Below are 15496 nucleotides of genomic sequence, written 5' to 3' on the forward strand. Positions count from 1 at the left end.
AAGTATTACGACTATTTTACCTGATGGATCAACTGATATTTATAATATATAGAGGCATTTTCAGATTATCTAATTGTGATTAATCTTACTAATGATGAGATGTTGGAATAATGTTCTATCTCTGAAATGACGAATGTGGAAATACAATATGTATGTTAGCTCTCTCTTTTAGAAACAAAAAACAAAAAAAACAAAATATATACTTGTGTACTTACACTTGTATTTGCTTGAAAAAAAAATGCTATTAGATTTTGGTGTTTGCTGAGTTGCTATAATATAAAAATGGCATCAGAAATTTAGTACTAGAAGAGTCGTTATACCTATCATCGCAAACATCCCATGTTGCTTTTCTAACTTGGAACCATCACTAGCCATTTCATTATTATTATTATCATTGGTTTGTTTTGAAATTTTGTGATGTTTCTATTTCTATAAACCATTTTATTTCATCTTTTATTATTTGTAATAAAAGAAAACTTACAAAAAGAATTGAAAATTTTATTTTTCACCCGTCAATCCTGAAAAATTTAATAATTACTTAAAATATAGAATTTAAAATAATATAAATATTTCTAATCATAATATAAGTTATCAAATAAAATAAAATTTAAACAGCATTAAACAATTACTTCATTTGTATTATTAAAATATATGAGTGTAATATTTACAAGTTATGATAAAATTAAATTAGAACTTAAATTAAATAATTACATAAGAACAAAAATCAAAATACATTAGATCTTAATAAGCATATCACTCCCACACCAAAACCCAGAAAATATGATCTTAGTCTGGATCAATCTAACCAATCTTCTGAGAATGGTCATACTCTATTTCCTAAAATGTAAGTAAAGATGAGTCTTCTCCTCACCACTAAAAATTAAATTGAAATAATGATTTAATTAATTCACAATAGATCAAACAACATGACAACCATATTAGAAATAATTTAAAAACATACACTAAAATCATACTATTCAATATAAGTTTACACTGACCAATATGACATAGTACATGTGTTATGATCACATCGATTAATATGTTACAACATATATATTATAATTGCACTCGTCCATATTATTACAATACATATATTATAATCACTCCAACCAATATGTTATAACACACATATTATAATTACACAATCAATATATTACAATACATATATTACAATCACACCATCATTACTCCTAGGATCCCTTAAGGTCTTCCACAAGTATGAGTAGTCATTGGTTAGCCGTAGCAACACAAATATAATGTGTACTTGATAAGTGCCACATTTTAGTAATCTTCAATGTATATTTTGACAGTTATTTGATTCCTTTTAATTCTATGCAATTTATATTTCATGTCATTTAAATTCTAGCCCTTGAAATTTAGTAGTTATAGCTTTAAGTTTGTCAATTATATGAAGACATTTGATCCTCTTTTTGTGTGCTAAATATTAAGGGCAAGACTTGATGAAATGAAGAGTGGAAAAAAGAAAAGCAAAGAGCACAAAATCTTTAAGTCTCACTCAGGCGAGATATGGCTAGCCTGAGTAAGAACTTCATGCTGATAAGGTTTGCACTTTGCCTCAATCTCGCTTGACCGAGAAAGGTCTCGCTTGAGTGAGCTGAGATCTCGCCTGAGCGAGATAGTCAGGAGCTACCAAAGTGCCTATGTGTGAATCTCGCTTGAGCGAGTGATGATCGTTCAGATTGCATAAAGATTTGTTGTCAATCCACATCAAAATATGTAGAAAAAATTTTGTATAGTCTAGGTGCAAGCCTAGGTTGTCTCTGATGACTTTGGTTGAAAATGTGCATCAAACATGTTACAAGCATTCGCTATGAAAGCAATTAAATGGGGGTTATACATGATTCCAACTTTAATAATAAAAGTAAGAAACAAAATTATAAAACTTAATCAATAAGATGCAGTAATCCCTAGTTCGTTCACTTGATTCTATCCCTATTCCTTTCAATATTGAACACTCTTTCTCTTCCTTTTAATTAGATTAATTCAACAAGCGAGAATCAACCTTACAATCCCACACGAAATTAAGCAATTTTAATAGGCTCCAATCCCTCTTCCTAAGATTAAGTAACCTTAGAAATAAACCCAGAATTAAGTAAACCAAGTTTAGAATCTCATTAAAACAAATCAGAGTTAATTATGCAATGTCTCCCTCATTTAACCATTAATTCAATTCAAGAGATTGGGAAGAAGAAACTCCTGAAGGAAAAGGAATTGTATTAACATTCAATAAGGCTTATAATGTGCTAGAAGCCAAAGAATGGTCAATAAGGCTCAAAGGGGCTAAACAAAGGGCAAAATGCAAGGTAAGCTATATGGCCAAGTGGGTACAAATTTGAAAGAAATGCCTCTATCATGTTCATAATTGCATATGAAAATTGTAGCCTCAAAGAAGAATCAAAACAAGTTCTAGAATGACAAAATCTAAGAGGGAAAGCACACAGCCTTATTAACATTCAGTACCCAGGAATTCAAGAATCTAAATAAACTCACTAGGGATTACAAGAGGTTTAGCCCTCCATAAGGATGGGCCTCACAGATACAAGATGAAAGTAAAGAGAATTCAATGACATCAATGTAAAAATCAAAGGAAAGTAAAGAGAAAAATTGGAAATCAAACCCTAGGTTGGATCCTTGGCTGTCACCCAAGGCTGACCTAAGCTCTGCAAGTATTCCCAAAATGGAAAAAATCTAAAAGTGTAAAATGCTCTCTAACCCTAATTTCCAAAAATCTATTTATAGTCAAGTAGGCGTCATCCATAGTAGCTACTATCATAAGTGATAGCAGCTATGCACAGCTTCCTAATCCTGTCATTCCTTCTTTGTAGTTGTCACTATGGCATGTGACAGTGGTTACATGAAGTGCGTGTAGCTACTATGGTAGGTGAAAGTGGCTACGTGCAACTCTGCCTCAGTTTGGCTCTTGCTGTAGTTATCACTATCACTTCTGATAGTGACTACGCACAAGTCTATTGAAATCTGTGCTCTCTGAAGTGTCCACTATCACCTTTGAAAGTGATCACTTTGGTTTGCCTTTTATATCTAGCTTGTTGTAGTGTCCATTATCACTTCTGAAAGTGGTCACTTTCACCTCAAATTTTCTCAAAGGCTAAAAATCCATAGAATAAGTCAAGAAATTCCTGCACAATTATTCAAATGATCAAAATTGCAAATTATATCTATGTAAATTAGTATAAATTAACCAAAAATTAAGAAACCTATGATATTTTACCTAAATAAAATTTTCATCTTATTTACACTTTCTAAATTTGCTTTTTCTATTAAAGAACACTAAAAAGGCTAGTAAAAATTCAATAAAATATGGATTCATTAATGAGACATGGCTTGCTCAAGTGAGAATTCATTAATTGCCCTAAAATATCAGAAACTAAGCATGAGAAGTGTGAAACCCAGGCACTAGGCGAGGGCGGGGAGTGATCACTGGTGCAATGTGGCATGGACAAGGAGTGGCGACCTAGCAAGCTTCCAGCGGTAAGGGGCACATGAATGAATCGAACTTACACCAGAATGAGAGGGATCCAGAGACCGTGTATACAATTAAGGATAGCTTAAAGGAATTGATTAGGACTACCTATACCAACAAAATGCATTCATTTTTCGGTGGCCTATCACTTACGAATTCCAAAGTTACGCCTTAACTTGGGGAAATTATGAGATGGGTGACCTTTTGGAAAGTTTCGGGAAGTGTGTGAGCAAGGACAAAGCACAAGGTTGCCTATGCCACATACTTGCTGTGTGGAAAAGCGGAGGACTGGTGGATGTTTATCAGTCAAACCTTGCCACAAGAAGGTGCTTATATCCAGTTGGAGGCTTTTAAGGCGATCTTCCTAAAGAATTACTTTCCCCAGGATCTGAAAAAACAGAAGGCCAGACAGTTCTTTGAGTTGAAACAAGGGAGTATGACTGTCGGGGAGTATGCGGCAAAGTTCCAAGAGCTAACGAAGTACTGACCTCACTATCAGCATAAGGAGGGAGAGGAAGACATGCATGCTCAGTTTGAGCATTGACTAAGGCCAGAGATTAGAGCTGCGGTTAGTGTATTCCAGCTGACTGACTTGCCCACTCTAGTGAGTAAGAGTAGAATCTTTGAAGCCAATTCAAGAGAGAAGATAGTGGACACTAGGCAAGATAAAAGACCCCATAAATTCTCCAAGGGGTCATATTGAGGCTTGAGTAATTCACAGTCCAAAGGGACTTCATCACAAGAAAAGAGTAGTGAGAGTGGCTTAGGATCGGGCTCTTTCAGAGGGCCGATCAAATGCTTCAGGTGTGGAGGGCCGCACATAGTGAAGGACTACCCACAACCACGGACAACTTGTAGCAATTGTGAAAAGTCAAGGCAAATTGCCAATGTGTGTTGGGCCACTAAGAGGAGTAGCAGTGCTAGTACAGCTCAGAGGCCTGAGTTGAGAAGAAGCATGAGGCCGAAGCTAAGTATCCCCGGGAGGGTCTTTGCCATGAGTGGAGTAGAGGCTTCACAATCTGAGGAGCTGATCTGAGGTAAATGTGTAATTAAGGGCAGATTGCTTGATGTACTATTAGATTCGGATGCTAAGCACTCTTTTGTATCTGTGGATTGTGTGAAGAGTCTGAATTTGTATGTGAGTGAATTGCCATGTAATGTTGTGGTGACTATCCCGACAGGTAAACCAGTTATAACGTCATGGGTGTGTCTAGGGTGTTCAATAATAGTGCATGGCAGGGACTTTGAGGTGGACTTGATTTGTTTGCCTCTTTCTTAATTGGACGTAATCTTGAGAATGGATTGGCTAACTGCCAACCATGTGCTGCTGGACTGTAGAGAGAAGACTTTGATCTTTAGTGCAACAATGGCAAAGGTTCCAAGACTTATGAGCCAAAGAGCATGGGAGAACACGGCAAATGCCAAGGCCATTATGGTAATATTTTCAATGGAGGCCGAAAGCGTGGTGGAGCCGGAGTACATCCCGGTGGTGAGGAATTTCTTAGAAGTTTTCCCTAAAGATGTTTCCGGGTTACTGCCTGAGAAATAAATAGAGTTTGTTATTGACCTCATTCCGAGAGCAAGCCCAATTTCTGTGATGTCATATAGGATGTCACCAGTAGAGTTGGCAGAGGTCAAGAAGCAAGTAGAGGACTTGTTACAGAAAAGTTTTTTAAGACCAAGTGTGTCACCGTGGGGAGTACTAGTGCTCTTGGTGAAGAAGAAGGATGGGAGCATGAGGATGTGTGTGGACTACCGACAGTTGAACAAAGTGATGATAAAGAACAAGTATCCACTTCTAAGGATTGATGATTTGATGGACCAATTGAGGGGAGTTGTGGTATTCTCGAAGATTGAATTAAGGTCGGGGTACCATCAGATCAGGGTAAAGGATGAGAATGTACCTAAGACGACATTCAGGACGCGGTATGGTTATTATAAGTATTTGGTGATGCCGTTTGGAGTGACCAATGCACCTGCGGTGTTCATGGACTACATGAACAGGATCTTCCATGAGTTTTTGGATAAGTTTGTGGTGGTATTCATTGACGACATCCTAATTTATTCGAAGACTCGGGAAAAGCACGCCAAGCACTTGAGGATTGTTTTGCAAATTCTGACGAAGAGACAATTGTATGTAAAATTCTCTAAGTGTGAGTTCTAGCTGTCAGAAATCCAGTTTCTAGGCACGTAGTGTCAAAGGAAGGAATCATGGTGGACCCTGCAAAAGTGGAAGCAGTGACTAGATGGCTGAGACCGAAGAATGTGACTGAAGTGCACAGTTATCTAGGACTTGCAGGCTACCATAGAAAGTTCATTGAAGGATTTTCTAAGGTAGCTTTACCCTTGATGAAGCTGACCCACAAGGGTAAAGAGTTAAATGAATCAAGGGGTGTGAAGCTAGTTTCATGGAACTGAAAATAAAGTTAACTTTAGCGCCTATGTTAGCTTTGCCCGACACGGAGTAGAAGTTTGACATGTATTGTGACGCGTCCGGGCATGGACTTGGATGTGTTTTGATGCAAGACGAAAGAGTGGTTGCTTATGTCTCAAGGCAGTTGCATCCTTATGAAGTCAATTATCCAACTCATGACTTGGAATTAGTCGCAGTGGTCTTTGCTCTTAAGGTATGAAGGCACTACTTATATAGAGCGAGATTTGAGGTGTTCAGCGACCATAAGAGTTTGAAGTACTTATTTGATCAAATGGAGCTAAACATGCGGCAGAGGAGGTGGATAGAATTCCTCAAGGACTATGACTTTATGTTGTCTTACCACCCTGGCAAAGCAAACATGGTGGCCGATGCATTGAATAGGAAGTCATTGCACATGGCAGCAATGATGGTGAAAGAAATGGAACTGATTGAGGAATTTCGGGACACGAACTTGGCCATAGAGGTGAGGCCGGGGAGTTTGTATCTTCGAGCAACGACGATTCAAAATGACTTCTTGGTATACGTTCGAGCTGCTCAACAGGGAGATGCCTTCCTGCAAGACATGATGAGGCAGAAAGGTGAGGGAAAGGACTTAGAGTTCCACTATGATGAGAACGGGGTGATTAAGTTTCGGAACTGAGTGTGCATCCCCCAAGTGGATGAGCTGAAGCAGATGATACTTGAGGAAGCGCATAAAGGCAGGATGAGTTTCTACCCTGATACGACTAAAATGTATCAGAATGTCCGAAAGAGCTTTTGGTGGTTGTCAAAATGGTTTCAAACAAAACTAGATTTTTCAAATAAACATGCAACATAGGGAGCAAACCTAGGTCATCTCACAAGGACACAAATTCATTCCATTTCAATTTTTAAACATGCAACGGTGATTAAATTAGGGGTTTGTGATTTTCAGATGAATTAAAAACGAAAATAATTTAAATGAAAGCGGATCAAAACAATGAATGCAAATTTAAAATTTGAAAATGAATCTAAAACTAAATCTGACAATGAAACTGAATTCAAAATTTGAAACGAATCTAAAAATGAATTTGAATTTAAAATTTGAAAACATATCTAAAAAAATTGAAAACAAAAATTAAATAACGAGATCAATTAAGACGAAAACAAACAAAAATACAAAAAAAAATGATAATTGAAAACAAGAACAATTAAAACTAACATGAATTAAACCCACTAACCACAGACGCAAACTAGGATTACTATACCGAATTTGTCCAAAACTCAAATGCAATAGAAACCAATTGATCGATATTACATTCAAGAACAAAAACCAAATTTAATCAAATTATGCATGCACAAATCTTAATCAAGAAGTGCGAAATGGTGAAAAGAAAAACTCAGAGTGCTCAATCGATCTCCACGCTTGAGATGAGATGCTTTGCAACAACAAATAATTGAGAACACAATAGGATCCGAAGAGACGCAAGCAAGCGAATGGAACAAAATAAATTTTACTCTCAAAATCAGGAAAGAAGGTCCTTACAGAAATATAAAATTCTCCAACAAAATTATGAAAAGGAAATTAAAACTAAAAAAATCACTAGGTCCCTGAAATTCGACCTCTAACCCCTATAAATATTGATCTTAAAAGAAAACAAAAATAAATGGGCCAAGGCCTCTGCGAAAAATAAAATAAAAGCCCTAAGTAGAAACCCTAAATATAAAAGGTATGTTTTAAGTCTGAACTTCAAAAATTAATAGAAAATAGCTCTGAATTCCAAACAGCATGATCCATATGTCCAAATTGAAGTCCAAAAATTCAGAAATCCATTGCAAAAAGAATCATCCAAAAAGAAGGTCTGCAGAAAAAGTTATGATCGAAATAATAGACGAAGGTCAAAATAGAGAAATTACGAAATATAAAGTAAAGATAACAAGTATTCATGAAAACTCCAATTTAATGCAAGAAATGCAAAAACATGTTGAACACGATAAATAAAGAGAGAAAAGGTATTTTAGAAGATGCCATATGACTATAAATGTGAGTATAAAATATGACTCATCAGTGGAATGGGATGAAAAGGGAAGTGGCTGAATATATGGCTAGATGCCTAACCTGCCAAAAGGCGAAAGTAAAGCACCAACGTCCACCTGGGTTATTACAACTGTTGGAGATCCCTGAGTGGAAGTGGGACAATATTTCTATGGACTTTGTTTCTAGGTTGCCGAGGATCAGGAACAACCATGATGCCATTTGGGTGACAGTGGATCAGTTGACTAAGGCTGCACATTTTCTCCCGATCAACATGAAGTATATAAGTTGAAGAGACTTGCGGATTTATATGTGAGGGAGATAGTCAGGCTGCATGGAGTGTCAACTAGTATGGTATTTGATAGAGACCCGAGGTTTACTTTGAGGTTTAAGGAGAGCCTGCACAGGACATTGAGACTCAGTTCAGCTTACCACCCACAGAATGACGGTCAGCCAGAGAGGACTATCCAATCCTTAGAGAATCTTTTGAGAGCCTGGGTGATTGACCAACAAGGGACTTGGGAAGAATGCCTACCATTAGTGGAGTTCACTTATAATAAAAGTTATTGTAACACTTAAATTTTTACTTTCCAAAATAATAATGGATTTCACAAAATAGGGAGAATAAACTTTTTCATTTAAATAAAATCCTCATTAAATGTTCCAAATTATGGAAGGGTTACAAGTTCCTATCAAATAACTACTACAAGACCTATTCAAATACAACAGTTTCAAATAATATTCTAAGTCCTATAGCAGTTCCATCCACCCCTTTCACTGAGATCGGTGCTGATCATCTTGATTACTTGAAAAATTAATGTAACGGTAAGTACTCTACACTCCTCGTTACACAAACAAACATAGAGTCTCACCTTGCACCTATTTTACATTATTTCTAACACAATTCATAAAAGTACATTAACAGGCAACAATATTACTCCATTCAATTTAATTCAAACACTGATGCACTCACGGCATCAAACAATTTACACACACAAAAGAAACAAACAATAATCCCATGCACTCACTACACGCCAGCCACACTCACGGTGGCACTGTGATCACAGATTTTCACTATGGATGGTCGCTGGTTACCCCTGCCTCACGGATACTACGTGGATAATCACGGGTCGCTCAGCAAAGGTAGTGGTCAGAGGTTTAGTCAAGAAGAGAGTGTGTGGCCCGTGGTGTACCCGTTCCCACTGTCGGTATCACCACCACTCCCTCTTCCCCAAGGTATTTCTACTGTCTTCATCTTCCACATCCCCAGTGTATCGCTGAACCATTCACAACACGTTACACAGCCGTTAATCATGCCCTATTCACACACATTGCAATATTCATTCTTAGTATACGGCATAAAGCCCACAGTCATGCATAATACACGGCACTAGGCCCTTATTCATTTTATAGTACACGGCACAAAGCCTATATTCATTCTTATTATAAAGCCCTTGGGCCCACACTTGTTCTTAATATTCATTTAAATATACGGCACAAGTGTCCAGATGCATTTACAACATAATTCATCTCAACCATACACACAATATTTACCATTGTACAAGGCTCTCGGCCTACACTTATTCACATTACATGGCACACACATTGCCCTTATTTACTCACACAAAACTTTCAACATAGTTCACATTTACATTCCTATTCATCAAGTATTAGCATGCTCACACCACATAATCACCCATTATGGGTTTCCATATGCTATCACACCCTCTATCTCACTCACATTGCAATATTCATCAAAATACATGACAATCAAACCCAAAGAGATAGGGTAGAGTCTCCCCTTACCTTGGATTGAAGACCTACACTCGAATTCAACCACGAAAGTGCTTCCCACACGGATTTCATCTAAATACACGAAAGAATTCTATGAGAACCCAGGGAAATCACAAAAACAAAGAAGGGCGATGAAAAACAAAAATCGTAACCATTAAAACTCACCTCCAAGCATTCCCAACACGAATCCAACCTTCAATCAAGCTCCTGAACGGCTTTGGAGGCAATTTAATCGATGGGATAGGGTTTTGGGTCGAGAGAATCGAAGAAATTTTGAAAGGAATGTGAGAAATAACCTTTCTCGAACCCTAACCCCTTTAAATCCTCTCTAGTTGCGACACTCTTGCTACGGAGAAATATCTCTTCGCTGCAGCGACTCCCTCCCTCGCTACAGCAAAAAATTCAGACAAAACTGCACTCTGGTTTCTGCAGAATCTCGCTACAGCAAGATTGCACCTAGAAATGCAGCCCAAACTGTGGCTTTGTCGCTACAGCGACAAAGCAACAATTTCATCCTTCTCTCCCAGTGTTCTCTCGCTACAACGAGAAAGGCACAATTCCATGCCTCACACCCAGGGGCCTCTCGCTACAGCGAGAATGCCCTACAGCAGCATCCATACTTAGCCTGTTTTCAGCCCAATCAATTTAATCTAATTATATATATATATATATATATACACACACACACCTATATACATTATACCCACAAACATCATCATTATGCATTCAAATGCAAATTACATCTTTCACATTTACTCGTACATATAAACACATATACATATATCAATAATAATTAATATTACAAAATTTGGGGCGCTACAGTTATCATGCTAGCATTGAGATGACACCATTTGAGGCCTTATATGAATGGAGGTGTAGAACTTCTTTGTGCTGGTATGAGAATAGAGAGGTTACTCTGTGTACACCTGATATGATTCAGAAGCAGAATGAACAAATCAAGATGATCTAAGAGAAAATGAAGGTTGCACAGGACAAGCAAAAGAGTTATTATGGTAAAAGGAGGAAACTATTGGAGTTCAAGGTGGGTGACCATGTGTTTTTGAAGGTCTCACCTGTGACCGGAGTTGGGAGAGCTCTGAAATCTCAAAAGTTATCTCCTAAGTTTATTGGACCGTTTGAAGTGTTGAGTAGGATTGGTCTTGTAGCATACTGGATAACATTGCCTCCAATCTCTCGAACCTACATCTGGTGTTCCATGTGTCACAACTCAGGCAGTATGTGTCGGATCCTTCTCACGTGATCGATCTTGACCTGGTTCAAGTGAAAGAGGACTTGTCCTATGATGTGTATCCAGTGAGGATTGCAGATCACTATGTTAAGCAGTTGAGGGGCAAGGAAATCTTGTTAGTGAAAGTGATTTGGAGCTCAAGTGATGAGGGAGATGCCACATGGGAAACGAAGAGTAGAATGAGAGAGTTGTATCTAGAATTGTTTGGTTAGTTGGGTTGAATTTCGAGGACAAAATTCCCTAAAAGAGGGGAGAGTTGTCATGTCTCAAATTTTGTAATAATATTTTAATGTATTAATATAAATGTTTATGTTAATTTTCATGTGTTTGATATATATATGTGTGTGTGTGTGTGTGTGTGTGTGTGTGTGTGTGTGAATACGAGTATAAGCATATGTGTTAGTTTATGGTTGAACTGAAATTGTTGAATATGACTGGACTGGATTGGAAAATAGGCTAAGTGTATGTTGTAGGGTGTCCTCGCTATAGCGAGTGGATTCTCGTTGTAGCGAGAAGGCCTTGGCCAAAAAGCATGAAATTGTGTCATTCTCACTATAGTAAGAAGGCATTGGGAGAGAGGGACAAAACTGTTGCATTCTCGCTATAATGAGAATTCCCTCGCTGTAGCGAGAGGGCGACAGTGGAGGGTGCATTTCTGGGTGCAGTCTCGCTATAGCGATATTCTGTAGAAACCAGAATGCAGTTTCCTCTGAGATTTTCATTGCAATGAGAGAGGGTGTCGCTATAGCAAGAGTGTTGTGACCAAAAGGGGATTTAAAGGGTTTATGATTTGGGAAATTTCATTTCTCATATCTCCCTTTGAAATCTCTTTGATTATCTCAATCCTAAACCTTATTTCACCAATTAAATTGCCTCCAAAACTGTTTGGGAGCAAGATTGAAGGTTGAATTCACTTTTGGGGTATTTGGAGGTAAGTTTTCATGGTTAGGGTTTTCGTTTCTCAACCCCATTCTCTATTTTCTTGGTTCTCTTTGAGATTTCATGGAAATCCTCCATGTAATTAGCACGAAGTTTGTGTGGGGAGTCTTTTTCATCGTTGATTTGTGCGTGGGTCTTCAATTTGAGGTAAGGGGAGACTCTACCCTATCTCATTTTATTAGATTTTGTTTATTTTGCTATGTGTGACCATGTGATTGAGATAAGATGTCAGAATATGTATGTTTTGATAGGAACTCCACATTAGATATGATGAAATGAATATTGATTGATGATTGAATAATGTAAATGGTTGGAAATGGATGTGGATGGCATGATGAATGTAAATGTGGATTATGTTGAAAAGGTTGTGTGTATGAAATTGCTATGAGTTAAATATAACACAAATAAGTGTGGGCATTTATGTCGTGTAATGTGAATAAATGAGGGCATGTGTGCCGTGTACGAATATGAATATTGTATGTAATTGAAATGTGTGTGAATAGGGCATGTTAAATGTGGTTGTAAATATGCTATGAACGGTTCAGTAATACACTGGAGGTGTGGAAGATAGGGACAGTAGAAATACCTTGGGGAAGAGAGAGTGGTGGTGACACCAACAGTGAGCATGGTTGCACCAGAGGCCACACACTCTCCTCCTGACTAGACCTCTGACCAACACCTTTGTCAAGCGACTCGTGACCGTCCATGTGGTATCCGTGAGGTGGGGGTAATCGGCGACCATTCATGGTGTGAAACTATGATCATAGTGCCACAGCGAGCGTGGCTACATGCAGTGAGCGCACGTATGTCTAGAACGTGGTTGGTGCAATGAGTGCATCGGTTGTCGATTGAAATGGAATGTGTGGAAAGTGTTGTTTGTGATTGATTCTACTTGTGTAGAATATGTTGGAAACCATGTGAAATGCGTGAAGGTGAGTCTCTATGTTTGTGTGTGTTGAATAGTGTAGAGCAATCACCCTTACATTTATTTTTCAGGTAACCAAGATGATTAGTACTGGGCTCAGTGAAGGGGTGGATGAAACTGCTATAAAACTTAGGAATTTATTTTGAAAATTGATGTATTAATTGAGTCCTATAGCAATTATTGATTCAAATTCTAATTCACCTTTGTTTTGAAATACTTTGTTGAACTATGCTTCAGAAACCATTTGAATGAAAACATTTTATTATTCCTTTTTTACTAAATTCATTTATTTTAGAAATTAAATTTAAGGTGTTACAATTTTGGTATTAGAGCAGGTCTTTCTCTAGTACGGTGTGGTTCAAGGATGAACTAAGCAGAAGCTGGTGGGCATGTGACACCCAGGTGCTAGGCAAGGGTGGGGAGTAATCACCAGTGCAATGTGGCACGAACAAGGAGCTGCTACCTGGCAGGCTTCCGGTAGTAAAAGGAACATGAATGAATCCAACTTACACTGGAATGAGAGGGATCTAGAGACTATGTATACAGTTGAGGATAGCTTAAAGGAATTGATTAGGACTACCTATACCAACAAAATGCATTTACTTTTGGTGGCCTATCACTTAAGAACTCCTTAACTTGGGGAAATTAAGGGATGGGTGACCTTCTGGGAAGTTCTGGAAAGTGTGTAAGTGAGAACAAAGCACGCTAAAAAGTCTTGTGTGTTGGTTTGTAGGGACAGTCATCAATCCCAAATAAGTTGCTCGGCTGTTACAAGAAGGGGAAAAGATAGATCATTGACCTAATTCTCAATAGTGCAGAGCAAAGGAAAAGCGTGGGAAAACAGCTACACCATTGGGGAACTAATTTCTATCTATTTTTCATGTATTTCCTTGTTGTTTTATACGCCACAAGTGGCTAGAACTCCTTAAGGGATTGGATATAATCTTAACTTTTTGAGTATTTTGGTTCATTAATATAGTTTGTTCATTTTCCATGAGTTAGGTGTGTTTATTTTGATATTAATATTTGTTTTTATTTTAAAGGGAATGATTCATAATTTGAGAATTCGAGGTGAATTAAGAAACTACCTTGGGACCCAGCTGGGATAAACTCATACAATAGGTTGAGACTCCAAGAATAGATTTTAATCTATTGTATGCTATATAAATATAACTCTTGCTAGTAATGTTAGATTATTTGTTGTTTAGTTAAAGAATATAACGAGAATGCATCACAAAACCTTGGTATTTGTTTAAACTATATTATGACTACAATACAAAATTAGTGATTTATGAAATCTAATCACTACATTTTATGAAGTAAATCCGCATTTTGTTATCTTACCTTTATTTTCATGCATTTAATCAACCAAAATCAAACAAATCATAGTTATGAATTTGTGAATATTTAACATTCTTAATTTTAATTTAGATAATTAAAATTGCTTGAGTATCAACATTCTCTATGGATATGATAGCACTTTATATTACATCAAAAATTTTGTGCACTTGCCAAAACTGTAACAGTGCTTATTCGGTCCCTTTTAGCAAAGGTATAGTTAGGAGTGTAGTCAGGAAATGAATGTGAAGCATGTGATACTTTCGCTTTCATTAATTTATGCGCTCCCACTACAAATAGCATTCACCACTCTTCCCCCAGATTTCCCAAATTGTCTCCAAACTCTATACTCCAGTGTATCTTTATAACAATCCATACGTATTTTTATCACCTTTCATTATAACCTTTCATGATAGCACAGTTGTCACGATCCTTTTTTATAAAGGATCAACAATATCATACATCACAGTTCACAGTATGAGATTTTTTAGGAGATAATATATATATATATATATAAAATCCAAATTGGATAAAAAATAAAGAAGACTGAAAGAAAAATAGGCAATAGCATGACTACTAAATGCAATGTAGAAATAAAATACAAAAATTTAAAACATAAGAATCTAGAACGGTGGTAGAACCAGCATAAAACCAATTAAAGGGAGAAGAGAAGAAAGTTAGACGACGGTAGTCTGAACAGAACCAGCTCAAGAGGGAGAAGAGAGAAATTTAAATACAAAAAGGATTAAACTTTATTAAAACTTTGGAAGAAAAGCTTACAAAGAATATCTCAAAGCCTCTATTTCTAAAACTCTCTCAACTTGCTAAATGAAAGGGTACCTCAAAACATGGTCAATGATACCTTATATAGAATGTAAAAGTATTATTTCTACAGTTTTGATTGATCAATTGGAACTATTGACTACAGTTCAAGTTATAACTCTTGTAATTCTATCCCGAAGCAACCATCTTCATTTTGATAAAAATCTTTGCTTCTTTCTTGGAAGAACATCCTTCCTCTTCATCTTTCTGGAGTAACAGAAGAACATCTTTTATGTTATTCTTCAAATTTTCTTTTGAATTACATCCTGCAAGAAAATCTGCAATTCGAGACTTTTGATTGAGGAGTTGTGAAGTTTTGGGGTGGTCAGAAATCTTCATATATTGGGGGTTAACACCAAATCAATTGTTTACCCCAAGTATTCCTGTAACACCTTAATTTAATTTTCTAAAATAAATAAATTTTGTAAAATGGGAGTAATAAAAACTTCATTCAATTAGTTTTTCAATGCACAATTTCATTAAAGTATTTCAAAATAAGG

The sequence above is a fragment of the Abrus precatorius genome, unplaced genomic scaffold (genome assembly GCF_003935025.1).
Source record: "Abrus precatorius isolate BTA unplaced genomic scaffold, Abrus_2018 Scaffold8, whole genome shotgun sequence".
NCBI classification, from domain to species: Eukaryota; Viridiplantae; Streptophyta; class Magnoliopsida; order Fabales; family Fabaceae; genus Abrus; species Abrus precatorius.